General features: G+C 42.2%; 1 protein-coding gene across 1 annotated transcript in view; it reads left to right on the top strand.

Moving 5' to 3' along the window:
* The window catches only part of LOC149747274 (uncharacterized), a 215502-nt gene that overhangs the window by 71894 nt on the left and 129285 nt on the right, over positions 1-14323 (top strand). Inside the window, exon 6 of the mRNA XM_089897354.1 lies at positions 12116-12246. The gene's annotated coding sequence lies outside the window, so the exon portion shown is untranslated. The remainder of the gene's footprint in view (positions 1-12115; positions 12247-14323) is intronic.

Genomic DNA, 14323 nt, shown 5'->3' with positions numbered 1-14323 from the left:
TTATATCTATATTAAATATATATAGCTTTTCTGCTTTCTCACAAACTTTTCTTTATGGCCCTTAAAACAATGTTTTTGGTTTTTAACCATTTTACTTTGACTCGTGTCATTTATAATTCCTCACTCTTTTGACCTTTATTTTTTATGGACAAATATGCCTATTTCTTGCTCTAGCCCAGATTGTTGAGATTATAGAAATTCTAGTTTCTCTTCTCTTTTCTTAGTCTTTCATGTGTCTCATAGTCTTTTCTTAAACAGATGTCTAAGAATTAAATGAGTAGCAGCAGTTCAGAACAGTGATTTGTAAATACATATGTGCATCGGATCTTTGTGAATTTATAAAAATAATTTTAAGGGGAAAATTAAATGTACTTCCAGCCATTTTAGACACACAGAACCGGGAAAATTTTGTTTATACCCCTGTCTTGGATGAAGTGCAAGTCTTTGAAGAATGAAAAGTGGAAGTTGTAGGGTGTGGTTGTCTTCAGCTTTCTTTCCCACAAGGTCTAATTTGGTTGCTGGAACTTCGAAGCTGTGCCTTGAAAATCTGATGTTAGTGGTGGTGGCTAACGGGAAGATATTAAGAAAAAAATAACAGTTCCCACCAGGGTGATTTTAGGCAAAGGTGTGAGACATGCAGCCTTTTCCACGCCTGGATGCCAACATCTCGAACTTTTCCTATTAAAACCTGTTTGTAGGAAAGAATCAGAAACTCTCCTTGAAGTGAAATAACTGTCAGTTTTAGTGCCTTTGTCCTAGGAGATTTGTATTTTGTCAGACAAGAAAATGTCAGCTCCAGGAATAAAAGTCCTTTTTTTAGGTGGATAAGTCCGACAGTTTGGTCCTAGTCATGACTTTCGAAGGCTGTACTCTGATTCTCTTGGTTGAATATGAAACAAGCCTTTTTCCCCTGCCAAAACCTCCCAAGAGTGGATGGCTCTATTACAGTTTCAAGGATCTTGGCCCCATCTCCTGGCCTTGAATCCAAGTCTGGCAACTTACAACAGCTCTGTGCACTTAGAGTATGACAGATGGAGCTAGGTGGTCCCCATTCCCACAGCCGAGGGAAGTTCTGGGAGGGGCTGAAGATCACTGTATAGGCAGAGCTCTGAAGGGTCAAATTAATGCCTCTCGTGAGGACGTTAGGGGATGTAAGGTACTTAATCTCCAAAGAAAGATGAAATTATATTGATGTGCCATACTTTACAAGGCAGGAAAGTTCAAAACCTTTAGGAAATATTTTCAATAGCAGGAGTTTTCTTGTTGCTTGAATTAAGTTGCTACAAGAGGTAAAAATTGCAATAAGTGCTGTTATTTGGGAAATCAGAGACTTATATGATAATGTTTTGCTGTATTAAGTCTTTACAGGTGTAGCAGCATAACTCTTATAAAATTTAACTGGATTGGAAAGCAGAAGATATGGAATCAATGCTTTTGGTCTTTTCTTCTTCTGTGCCTGCAACCCCCATATATTCAAATCTTCAGTCTCTCTTAAGATCTCCAACCGTGGTTGGTCCAGCTCCCTTGTAGAGTTTCTGGTTGAATGTGTCCAAAGCACTTTTATCACAGCTGCATCTTGGTCTTCTCCCTTTCTCTCATCCTCTGTATTCTCTCCCAAACCGAGTCACTGTTGATTCTGTCTCCAAAAAGTATCTGAAATCCACCAACTTCTCCCCAACTCTTTGCCACCCTGCTGGTCTGGTCACTTGGGTGACTGCAGTCTCTCTTCTACATTTACTGGGATTCTTTCCCATCCTCTTTCTGAAATGAAAATCTGCTACCCCCCCCATCCCCCCCCAAACCCAACCCAAAACAAAACCGGGAAACAAACTGGCATCACCCACCCAGCTTTCCCAGGATGCCCATGATCTTCAGTTGAAATCAGGAGTCCCACGTGACCTGGCTATTGCCGGCCTGCACCGGTCCTCCCCATTCCCCCTCTCCCTGTCCGTGGTCCAGCTATGATTGGCTTGGTTTCAGTTCCTCAGAAATAGCATTCACTTATACTTTCCTCCCCACTTCTTAACATTTTGTGGACTTCTATTTTTTCTTTGGTTCTCCCCTTAAAATACCATTTTGTCAGGTAAAGCCTTAGGTTAGAGAGCGTCTTCTTTTATTTATTTCTTTATTTGGCTGCGTCGGGTCTTCGCTGCAGCACCGAGATCTTTAGTTGCGGCATGTGGGATCCAGTTCCCTGACGAGGGATCGAACCCCGGCCCCCTGCATTGGGAGCGCGGAGTCTTAGCCACTGGACCACCAGGGAAGTCCCGAGACAGTCTTCTTGCATCATGTCCATCCCATTGGTAGATTTATCACTCTTGGTATATCCCTAGTACCTAGCGTAGGGTCTGGCATATAGTAGGCACTTAGTCGTATTTGTTGAATGAAGGAAAGTAGTGGTGTTTACAAACAGGTTAAGTGCTTCTGAATCTGAGGTGTGGCATGTCTGGTCTGTGTGTGCACAGATGCCACCCCTTTTCTCACCTGTGCTCGAAGCAGACACTGCTCCTCTGTTTTTTGTTTGTTTGTTTGCGGTATGCAGGCCTCTCACTGTTGTGGCCTCTCCCGTTGCGGAGCACAGGCTCCGGACGCGCAGGCTCAGCGGCCATGGCTCACGGGCCCAGCCGCTCCGCGGCATGTGGGATCTTCCCGGACCGGGGCACGAACCCGCGTCCCCTGCATCGGCAGGCGGACTCTCAACCACTGCGCCACCAGGGAAGCCCGACACTGCTCCTCTGTTACGACTCCCTTCCCCTGGGCTGGCTTTCTTAGTTGCTGTCTAGGCAGCTGTTTCTGCTCTGCTGGTCCCTCTGAATTGGTATGTGGCATGAAACCTCTGCCATTTCCAGTCTAGCAGAAAAAGGCATAGCATTCCAGATGTGTAGGTTCTTGTCTCTAGACATTTGTGGAAACTCGTTGTGCCTTAGTTTGCGTGCAGTCTGATGCAAGTAATCAGATGGTAATGTAAGATATGCTTTCATGAAGATAGAGTAAGAAACACTGAAGGATTCGTAAAGCGTATCCAAATAAAACGTTGTATAGTTACATTCAGTGTGCTTTGTATAACAAATACTCATCTTGTGATCAGGCACTTATGTGGAGAATAAAATGTAATTTTTTAATGCATGTAAATATAAGTTTTAATTGCAAGCTTACCATATCTGTATATGAGTCCTTTACAACAGGGACTCTAATTTTCTTTCAGAATTAAGTTATCTCTTGTTAAGTTTTTATTTCGCTAGTGAAAAATACATTTCAAGGAGATAGAGTGTAAAAAAAAAACATCACGAAGATGCTAGTTTTTTATTTCGTTTACTGTCATTGCGTGGCAGTGTTTCATAAAGTATCCCCATGGGTCACCTGTATCAGGAGCACCCGGGGTTGGTTAAGTGGCACATTCCTGCCTCCACAACTTAACTGGATCAGACTTTCTGAGGCCTGGAAATCTGCATTTTAAATAAGCTCTAAAAGTTTGAACGCCACAGCCATATAATACCTAGTATATAGTGTGGCATTAGTAAATATGGAGTAGGATCTATAAAAGATGTCTCATTCACTGACCTCTTCAGTCTTGCCTGAGCGTAACAGTGACATCAGAAAATATACCGCTGCCGGTGCTGTCCAGTAAAAGGTGAAGATATTGATGGTGGCCGAGGTTGAAACCAGTCAATGACCTTATTCAACCAGAGCACCAAAGATCAACAAGGGCATTGTTCCCAGAGGCTTAAACACACTGGCCCCCTGGGCACAATGGTCCTTTGATCACAGCTGATGTGGGCAGAAAGGAACCAGGCAAGGCTCTGGTCCCCTTGGTGCCTAGTGAGGGCCAGTCCTGCGGTGAAGGGGCAGTGCTTCTGGTCTAGTTCTCTGGAGCAGCCCAGCAGGGTTAGGCTGGCAGTGGCCTTTACCTTCAGCAAGACTCCCTTATTTCCTGCCCTCCCTGACTGCCCAGGATGCAAGGAGAAAACTTGGCCCTAATCGGAAGGCAGAAACAATAACAGCATTTTAAAGTTGGCATTGCTGAGTGTGTAGGATGTGCTTCACTTGCAGTAGATCGTGTGATCAGCTCAAAGGAGGGGCAGTCCAGTGTGCTGGTTAGAGAGCATTTCACAACAAACTTTAACCCTGGACTGGACCCATGGGAGAGGTTATAGCTGTCTCTCTCCAGTTCCTATCTCCAGTTCCTATCCAGTTCTTGCTCTGCACCTTTAGCCTTCCTTGATCTCCTTCGACCCTTTATGGTACTTAGAGCTTGCACAATTCCGTATCCAGATTAATAACTGTTTTCTGCCATTTGCTAAGTCTTCATTCTGTCCCACCAAAAAGAAACAGATTCTCAGTGGGTGATGGTGTCCTCCCCACCGCCCCACCCTCCCGGCCCTGGCATTTAGAAACCTGTAAGGACTTTCGTGGTTGTCACAATGATGAGGGGTGTCTATATTATTAACGTTGAACATCCCGAGGGTGTGGATGCTAAACGCCCCTTGGTCCTTGGGACAGTCGCACACAGTGAAGGATTGTCCTGTCGAGAATGCTGATGCACCGCCACGAGAAACACTGGAGCTCTTTGGGTTTGCCTGCATCTTGTTCAGTGCTTCCTTGAGAATAGACCCAGCATTTATTATCTGATGAATCTGCACGGCTTAATAGATGCGGTACGAGCTAAGTTACTTACTGGGAAAATAAACAAATGGTTGCAGCCATCTTCCTGGCTGGCAGTTGTGCTCTGACAGTGGAGCCATCACTCTTCTTGGATTCTGCTTTGCAGCTTCGCCCTTCCCAATGGTACACTGTGGACAAGAGTTATGACCCAGACAGTAATCCTGAACTGCTGCTACTGTTCCACTCAGGAAACACTCTGATGGAACAAAATACCACCATCCGTTGTCCCGCTGGCACCTTGGTCTCATAAAAATAAACAGGAGAGGGCTTCCCTGGTGGCGCAGTGGTTTAGAATCCGCCTGCCAATGCAGGGGACACGGGTTCGTGCCCTGGTCTGGGAGGATCCCACATGCCGCGGAGCAACTAGGCCCGTGAGCCACAACTACCGAGCCTGCGCGTCTGGAGCCTGTGCTCCGCAACAAGAGAGGCCGCGATAGTGAGAGGCCCGCGCACCGCAATGAAGAGTGGCCCCCGCTCGCCGCAACTAGAGAAAGCCCTTGCACAGTAATGAAGATCCAACACAGCCAAAAATAATTAAATTAATTAATTAAAAAAAAAAATAAACAGGAGATGCTAAGTAAATTGTTACATCATGAGGGGGGTGGGGACAAGGAATCCAATATTTTTTTATCACAGACACCATCCCAGGCAAGTGCTCTTATCAGTAGGAGGGTTCGAGATTTGGAGGGACGTGTTCTGAGCTCCCAAACCTTCTGGAGTTATTTTGCCTGTGGATCAGAAAGCTACTGTGGGGAGGAAAAAGTTTTGAACTAAGGATCAGACAAGGGTCCTGGAAAAGTTGCTGCTTCATATCAGTCATTCAGTTAGAGATATCAGAGAAGTGACAGATGAATAAAAATTTAGGAACACAAAAGAGAGGGTGACATCAGATCTTATTTTAAAGGACTAAGAGTTAAGCCAGAAAGCTTGTTGACCTAAGGATGTCCAATAGACTATGGGATTTGAATATCTTAAAACCGGATAATAATTAGACTAACAGTAAAGACAATAGGAACAGACTGGGGAAATGCAGCTACAGGAGGGGTTTTTCCCTTCACAGTCTCCTGTGACCAATTGAGAAACAGTGTGTTCTTCCTTTGACTCAGTGAGCCTACTTCTAAGAGTAATTTCTAAGCAAATGAGTAGAGCTTTGTTCAGAGATTCAGCTCTGAGTATTAGTGAGCATTGTTTGAAACTGAACATTGGAAGCAACCCAGATGGCCCCCCAAAGAGCCTTGGATGAACACGTTATAATTCATCTATACAATGGAATATTCTATAACCATGACAGTGATATTGAGGAGAAATGTTGACATGGAACAAAATGTATGAAAAATAGGCTGTAATAGAATATATAAGGTTAATGTTTCAATAAAGAAATATGTAAACATAGAGGGAAAAAACATAGAGGGAAAAAGGCATTAATCAAAATGTTCACTTGGAGTATCTTTAAGTGGTTGAATTCCAAGTACCTGGAATTCTTTCTTAGGGCTTAAGTGCTTAAAATGTTTAATTTGAACATGTGTAATTATTTTTGTAATTAAAAAGTTTAATACAGTAAATAAAAACATGATCAAATTATTAAAGGGTGCTTTGTCAACCTGTTATCCAAGTATTTCAATATATAATTATTTTTAAATCCAAACATTACTGGTAGTTCTAAGAAGCTGGTAGTCCCTCACATTTTATTCTGGATTTAGTTGATCATTAGCACAGAGGAAATGAGGGTTCTGATTATGAGGAATAAATGTGATTGGGGGTGAATTAAAGAGTGGGAAGAAAGAAGGGATATATCAGTATAGTTAAGAGGAACATAGATAAACTAAGTCTAATACTTTAATAATGACTACATTTGCCTGGTTTGAAACTCTGCCTGGGAAATTCCCTGCTAAACATCATCATACACATCATACATCATACACTCTTAGGGTGACTAGGGAACACCCACTAAGCCTAGGCTTGGCTCCCTTGCCCCAGGAGTGGCTGAATCAGGGATGTGAGAGCCTCAGGTGCTATAAGGTTTCCAGCTAAAGGCCTAGTCCATGGTAGGCTTCCAGTTCTCAGAGGTGAGGCCACAGAGCTCTATGAGTGAGTCAGCCCATTAAGAATTTAGGTCTTATTTAAAGGAAATACTTTGCAGCAGCATTTCTTAGAATATACTCTGTGGGACACTATTCTTAGGAGAAGGCTCCATGGGGGAAAACATAAAAGGGGGCGGGACAAATAGGCTTGTGAAAGGAGACAGGTCAGCGTGTCCCGCAGCCCCTACATCCCCACTTGCATCTCGCAGTTAGTATACTGAGGCTCCAGGTGTCTTGCCTTAAAGACATCCTTTGGGTTTGGGTTAACCCTGAGTTTACTAAATTTAGTTAGCTGGAGATTTTTTTTTTTTCGCATGAGGATTTAAAAAAACTATTTAGGTGAAGATGGATATTCTTATATCCTCTTTTGTTCAGAGGACCTTCATTCTAGCTAGAGTTTAGAGCTGAGAGCTTTGAGTATACACTGTGGACAAGGCACTCAGAGAAATACAGAATCTTCTCCACCCATGTGGGGTCTGCTCACTCTTCTGGGAACACTGTAAAGTGAGGCCTAAGTTCACATAATACTGAGTGGTGTCTGTCTAGGTTGGCGATCTGCATAGTCTAGGATTCTGCTTTCGTTGAAATCTCAAATGACACAGGTTGGCAAGAAATACATAATAATGTTAGTGCCTTGTCCCCTCTCTTCTGATTTCCCTTTGGTGAGTATATATTACTCCTCCTCCCAAAGTTTTATTAATAAAACAATGGGCATACAGTATTTCCAACCCAGTTCCTCTTGGAAGGAACAGGGGAGACAGGCTGGTAGTCCACTCTGCAGAGGAAGGGTCCCTGGCTGCCACGTCTGGCAGCTCTCTGCTCTCCCACGCTGGCGGGAGGAGGTCTGGAGAGCAGAGGGGCTTGTGAGCCAGGGATGACTCCTGCTGATGCCCCTCAGGACCTGGGGATCCTGAGGTATCAGGAAAGCCAGAGGGGCAGTGAGGCTGGGAGCTGATGCTTGCAGGGGCACTGCCACTTCCTCGGGCTGCTGGGACTCTGCTGCGGCAGGGACACATAAACAATTTTTAAAAAATTTTTACATAAGCAACTGTTTAAGTCTGGGGAGGTAACTCTGAGTTAAGATTTTGATTTCTTTTTTTGCGGTACGCCGGCCTCTCACTGCTGTGGCCTCTCCCGTTGCGGAGCACAGGCTCCGTATGCGCAGGCTCAGCGGCTGTGGCTCACGGGCCCAGCCGCTCCGCGGCATGTGGGATCTTCCCGGACCGGGGCACGAACCCGAGTTCCCTGCATCGGCAGGCGGACTCTCAACCACTACACCACCAGGGAAGCCCAAGATTTTGATTTCTTAAACTCCATTGTAGGGCCCCAAACTTGGGAGACCAGCAACATAGAGAGAGAGTATAGAAAAGAGATATTTTCAGTAAAAATTGTTTAGGCTTCTGATAAAAAAGACGCACTATAGACCCTTTAGTAGGAGAACGCTCATCTTGTGAAGATGTGGCCAGTGATACACGTGGAGAATCCACAGAAGTGCGAGTAATGATAACTCTGGACAGTGCGTCTTTTTTTTTTGACGTGAGAGCGTTGGTGATGCACCTCAAACAAAACCAGACCTCTGGGCGGTTGACTGGGGTCCAGCCCCTCTCTGAGGCACATCATGGAACCAGGCTCCCTTCCTCCGGCCCTGCAGCCCTCACCTTCACGGCTCAAAGCTCAATCACGTCCTCCTGTGGCTCCTGTAAAAGGAAGTGGGCCAACCATGGGTTTTGACCCAGGGGATTAAAAAGTTAAACTTTTCTGAGTTTAGCAGAGGAGCAAAGAATTTGTCCTGTTTTTGTCAAATGAGATCCATCTGGAAAATGAATTAGGAGAAAAATATTCTTGAAAAATAAAACTTTTAATTAAAACTTTTTTTTTTCCCCTTCCAAGGTGCCAGTAAAACAAAGTGGAAGACATTACCCACAAGGCAATTTTAGATAAGAAACTAAACATTTAGATGCGTCTTCCTTTCTTTAATAATTCTACACTGATTTGGTTCCTGTCACAAATGTGGGTGAATAAGATAAATGATCCTGGCATGATCAGCAACCTTTATATTTTCTGTCTGCTGAGAATACTTAAAGCATAGACTCTAATTTTGTAGATGGAATGAACCTTAGAAAGTCAGTTTTTGCTGAACATCAGAGTGTAGATTAAAGATAACAAGGACACTCATACAAATTCCCAAGAACCTAACTCTTCAGTCACACCCAACACTGTTAAAGGGATGGAAAGGAGCATGAATATCATTCCTGCCAAGTGGTCTTTTTACCGACAGATGGGACAAAACCTCTCCCTCCCCATGAGTGATATTTTCACTGTGGTGCTCCAAACAGGCACCTCTTCTTAACAAATGTTTGACCTGTTTCTTATGAATAGCCAGGGCACAAATAAAAAAGACTGGACATTTAAAAAAATGATATTTGTTGTTTTTAATGGTGAAAACGATTCATTCAGCAATGTCTGCATGCCTCCCATGACCTGGAAACTGTTCTAGTTGCTGTGGTTATAAAGGTAAATAAGAAAGGCATGAAAACATTATTCTGTCAACTTACTTGGTATATTTAACCTATTCCTTTCCTGTATATACATATTTTTATATTATATTATACTTAGAAGGATATTTTTGTATCCTGTTTTCCTCATTTAATATTATATCTTAAGCATTTCTGCATGCATATAATTTTTAATGGCTGCATACTATTCTGTTATGTGGATATCTCACAATTTCTTAAACCATTTCCCTGTTGTTGATCAATTAGGTAATTTTGAATTTTAGTAGTAAAAACATGATAAACATTGATGTATAAAATTTTATCCTCATTTCTAATTATTTCCTTAAGATAGGTTCAAACTGGAACTGGGTCAAATGGTATGAACACTTTTAAGGGTCTTGATACATGATGCCAAATGCTTTCTTGTATGGGGGAAAGTAGTCATTTCACTTTATCCTCATTTCCTCATTAGCGTAGGGTTTTTTTGGTCTTTTTATTTAGTGCTGATGTATTAGAAAAAATTTTGGATTGGTTTTTCCTGGAAGATCTTGTTTTGGGGACCAACTTCTCTGTGACACCTTCCTGCCCAATGTGTTTTCAGTCATCTTATTTAGGACTTTTAAACTTGATAGAAGGAAAGGGTGTTTATTTCTATATTGTCAGTGCCTCCCTGAGTACCTTCTCTGAGGTACACGTTAATATTATACTCATAGTAAAAATATAAGAAACCACATGACAATGCTGCTGCATGTATTATATAAGCCATTGTTAAAAAAAAAAGATGATCCTGGGGGGGTGGGGGGTAGGGGAGGGATGGATTGGAAGTTTGGGGTTAGCAGATGTAAACTATTATATATAGAATGGATAAACAACAAGGTCCTATTCTATAGCACAGGGGACTATATTCAATATCCTATAATAAACCATAATGGAAAAGGAAAAAAAAAAAAAAGATGATTCTCTTTCTCAGTACCTAGGGGGAAAGACCTTTTTCTATTCTTCCTATAATCAGAATTATGTGGCCTGCCTCATTTCCCTTTTTGCTCTGCCTATTAGAAATGTAGAAATTTTACTGTTCAAGTACACCAACAGCATTATCTTGTGGTTGGAAAATGACCTTTTTTCATTTCATGACTTTATATTTGTGACTTCCAAGTGCCTATGTGTCTTTTATCGAACGTTGCCTCAAATCTTTCCTGCAGATGGGTAGCATGTAAATAATTTAATGAAATGAACTGCTAATGATGGTGTGATGATTTTAGATACACAATTCATTTGGCTTATATCTTTAAGGTTTTTGGACAGAAAATTACATACAGTTTTAATTGGCTATAAGGAGGCCAGGGATTTTGGAGGAAAGATTAGGGCCAGAAAATCCTGGTACAGCTTATTTAAACACTGAAGCTGTGTATGTATTTAGCAACCAGTATTATGGTGTGGCTGGTCATTAATTGAGAAACTTCTTATTTAACTAGCGTACATTAAAGTAATGTGCAGTTTTTCATGGGGGTGTGATGATGTTTGAGGAGCATGATGACTATTTAAAGTACTTAGTACGTAGATGGGTTGTGCTGCTTTATTGCTTTAAAGAAAATAATGAGGATTGGACAAGGAAATTGCAAAGGACTTTGGGAAAAGAAAGATCCTTCCTCACATGTGGGATTGAAATGCACAGCAGGCTTAGTCTTGCCCTCCTCTGCACCCTTCCACACTCAACTTGCTTTGCCAGAAGCTCTAATTGTATGGTATTGTAATTATTTGTTTACAATCTGTGTCTCTATTAAACTCTAGTTGGCCCAGTCTTGGTTTTCTTTGTGTCGGCTATATCTAGCACAGTGCTAGCAGTAAGTTTTTCACATATATGATTCATATTTCTGAAATAGCAGATTAGAAGGCATATTTTAGGCCAGTAAGTATTTCAAAATATTGGCAAGTATTTTGAATAGTTAAGAGGGGCTGGGAGGCATTTTTTTGCCCCCAAAGTTTAATATGTGTTCCTTCCAAAAAAAAAAAAAAATCAGAAAATCTGAACTCCTAAAATCCTACATTTCTTAAAATTATTCAGTTGCAAGCAGCATTTTGGTGCTGAGTCCTGCTTGAATGGGCTAAGTGATCCTTCCTTGGGCAGCCCTTCTCACCTTTTCTCCCCTACATGTTTTTTTTTTTTTTTGGCTGCGGTTTGGTTTGTGGGATCGATGTTCCCCGACCAGAGATTGAACCTGGGCCCTTGGCAGTGAAAGCGTGGAGTCCTAACCCCTGGACTGCCAGGGAATTCCTTCCCCTACATTTTTGTATTGTTCTGGGCGTGAACATCACCCACATTTATTGAAGGCCTATGTTATGCCCATCCGTGTGTTGTGCTGAGGATACAGTGGCGGTCAAAATGTGGACTCTGCTGTCAAGGATGGAGTTCATATTCTGGAAGTATTAGAAGCAGACTCAAGTCTTAGAGTTTATACAGGGAACTTTCTTGTTGCTTTCTTCTTTTTCTTGTGGGCGAGTTGACACATAGAAAACCACAAATAAGAAAGTTCGGGAGTCACTGATTTGACTATGTGTGATGAGGATCCTCTGCTATAAACAAAATGAGAAAAGGATATTTCAATATACTTTTTCCTTCTTTAGTCTCACCCGGACACATACTTTGTGCTGTGCTGTGGATGTTCATTTTCACAGTGTCCCAGCTCTAGAACCCAATTTGTTCTTGTGGAAATTTAGTCACTTTTGGAGAGCCGTAGCAGTTTGTAAATCACGCCTCTCTGATAATGTTCCCAAGGCCATTATGACTAAATTGGGTGATAGAATGAGATCTGTAGTAGTATGTCACTTTGATGGGTGACATATCCTAACCTGTCAGTGATTTGGGCTTCTTTAAAGCACAGAACACACCTTGGGGATGAGAGTTGGATTACGTGGAATGTTGCCCAGTGAAAGTCCGGCGGGTGCCAAAGAAATGCTCTGTGGAGTGACTGCCTGATCCCAAGATTACGTTCCTGCTTGCCTCACGGGTGAGTCTTCTAATTTTTAGCAACAGTCTCCGCTGCCTATTGTGGAGCCCAATCACTTAGTCTCTGGGATGCTCAGAATCCTCACCTGTAAAATCTGGATCATTTGACGAGCCTCTGAGTGGCTCTGAAGACTCAGTGACATCTGTGAAGTGACTGTTGCGCGGCCAAGAACAGAGTCGGCCCTTAGTATACAGCAGCCTCTCTTATCTCTTAAAATGGAAGGTTTTTTTATTCCCTACCATTTAGAAACACAGGCTTATAATATTTTTAAGTTACAGTAGTTCATATTTATTCATAATGAATCCACAGTATATTTCAGATACTACAGATTGCATTCTTCTTGGTCTATTAACTTGGTATTGTCTACTTGGGGTTTTTCCATATGGCTTAGGACTGAGTCTTGAAGCAAACCAGTACTTAATTAGTTAATTAATTAATTAATATTATTTTACATATATAGTCCTTAGTGCCAAGTACTAGAATGAAGTTCTTTGTATAAATGATCTCATTTACTCCTTAGTGAAGACACTGAAGCACAGAGAAAGATCAAGTAATTTGTTCAAGGCTGTATTGGAGGACTTGGGATTGAAACCCAGGCATGTCTGACTTCTAAGCCCAGATTCCGAGCGCTCCTCTTTCCCTTTAGCACGTGTTAGGTCGCTGAGAAGAGGGCCCTTCAGGGTGGCAGACACCAGTGCTTCATGGATGGCTTTCGGTCTGGGTTGGTGTCACGTGCCTGAACACATCATTCTGTAGTTAAAGGACTCGTACTCTGTGTTAGGTGTAAAGATAGCACAGCTCACTCATGAGCACTGCACTTTATTTATGTTCCTGCTGGGCCCTTATCATAGTCTGTCCTTGCTCTAGTTCTTAGTGGTCAAGTCTCGGAGGAGGCAATATATCGAGTGGTTAAGAGCCCAAGACTCTGAAATTGGACAGCCTGGAATTGAATCCCAGCTCTATCAGTTACAAGCTGTGAAAGCTGGAGCAAGTTACTTATCTCTGTGCCTTAGTTTCTCATCCATAAATTGAGGATAATAAATAGTATTTACTTTAAAGGGTTGTTGTGAGGATTAAAAGAGTATACACACACACACACACACACACACACACACACACACCACGGCACTTAGGGTGCTCAGAACAGTTCCTGGCACGTAGTGAGTATTCTGCAGTGTTTGTGGTTAATAATAAGATGACCGTGTTCTTTGAGCATAGCTATGGGCCATGTCATTTTTGTCTTCGTATTCTGCACAGGCCCTGCCCCAGTGCTCTACACATGGTGGGCTCACCGTGAAACTCTGTTGAAGGAGTGGATGGATATGGATGGGTGAAATGGTTGAAGGCATGACCAGTTCTTTTTCATCTTGAAGTTGTATTTGCCTCATTGACATAAACTATCTTGACTTTAATAGGATCAGAGACTGAATAACTAGAAGGGGTTGACCCAGGCAAGGTTAAAATTATTTGTCAATCATAATAGCTAACATTTGTTAAGTGCTTACTATGGGGTAGGCACAGGCTAAATATTTTATGATTAACTTACTGAGTCTTTCCAAGAGCCTCATGAAGCAGGTATTATCCCATTTTACAAATAGTAAGTCTTGTCCCTGTAGTTAAGAGGTTGGATTTTGAATCAGGCAAGACTGTGTGAAGCCCACAGCACAAGCAGAGCTGAGCTTCTGTCTCAGGTCTCCCTGAGCGACCTTTAGCCTATAGCAAAGCACCCAGTAAACAGTTGTGTTATCTGTTATTATTGCAACTTCTCTGAGGCAGAATCATAACGCCAGTACTACTTGAATACAAATATGAGAGCTCCAAACATTGGTAATTATCATAGCAAGCATGTCATGAGTATACAAACTACATATTCCTTTGTTAAAAATTCTGGCTTTAGGAAAGTCTTCACATTGAAGCTAAACTTTTCATACTTCAGGTTAAAACTATTTTCTCTATGCTGTCTTTAGTGGGAATGGAAAAATGCTGTCCATGGCTCTCAGCAGGGTAGTGCTTAAAATGATGTTAAATGGTGGAGTCTTCCTTGTTTTCTCTTTCCTAGGTTAGACTTTCCCTGCGG

This window comes from Delphinapterus leucas, chromosome 16 (assembly GCF_059928025.1).
Source record: "Delphinapterus leucas isolate spDelLeu-1000000601 "Yukka" chromosome 16, BTC_Dleu_Yukka2, whole genome shotgun sequence".
In the NCBI taxonomy this organism is placed as follows: Eukaryota; Metazoa; Chordata; class Mammalia; order Artiodactyla; family Monodontidae; genus Delphinapterus; species Delphinapterus leucas.
This window is presented reverse-complemented; position numbering and strand designations above follow the sequence as displayed.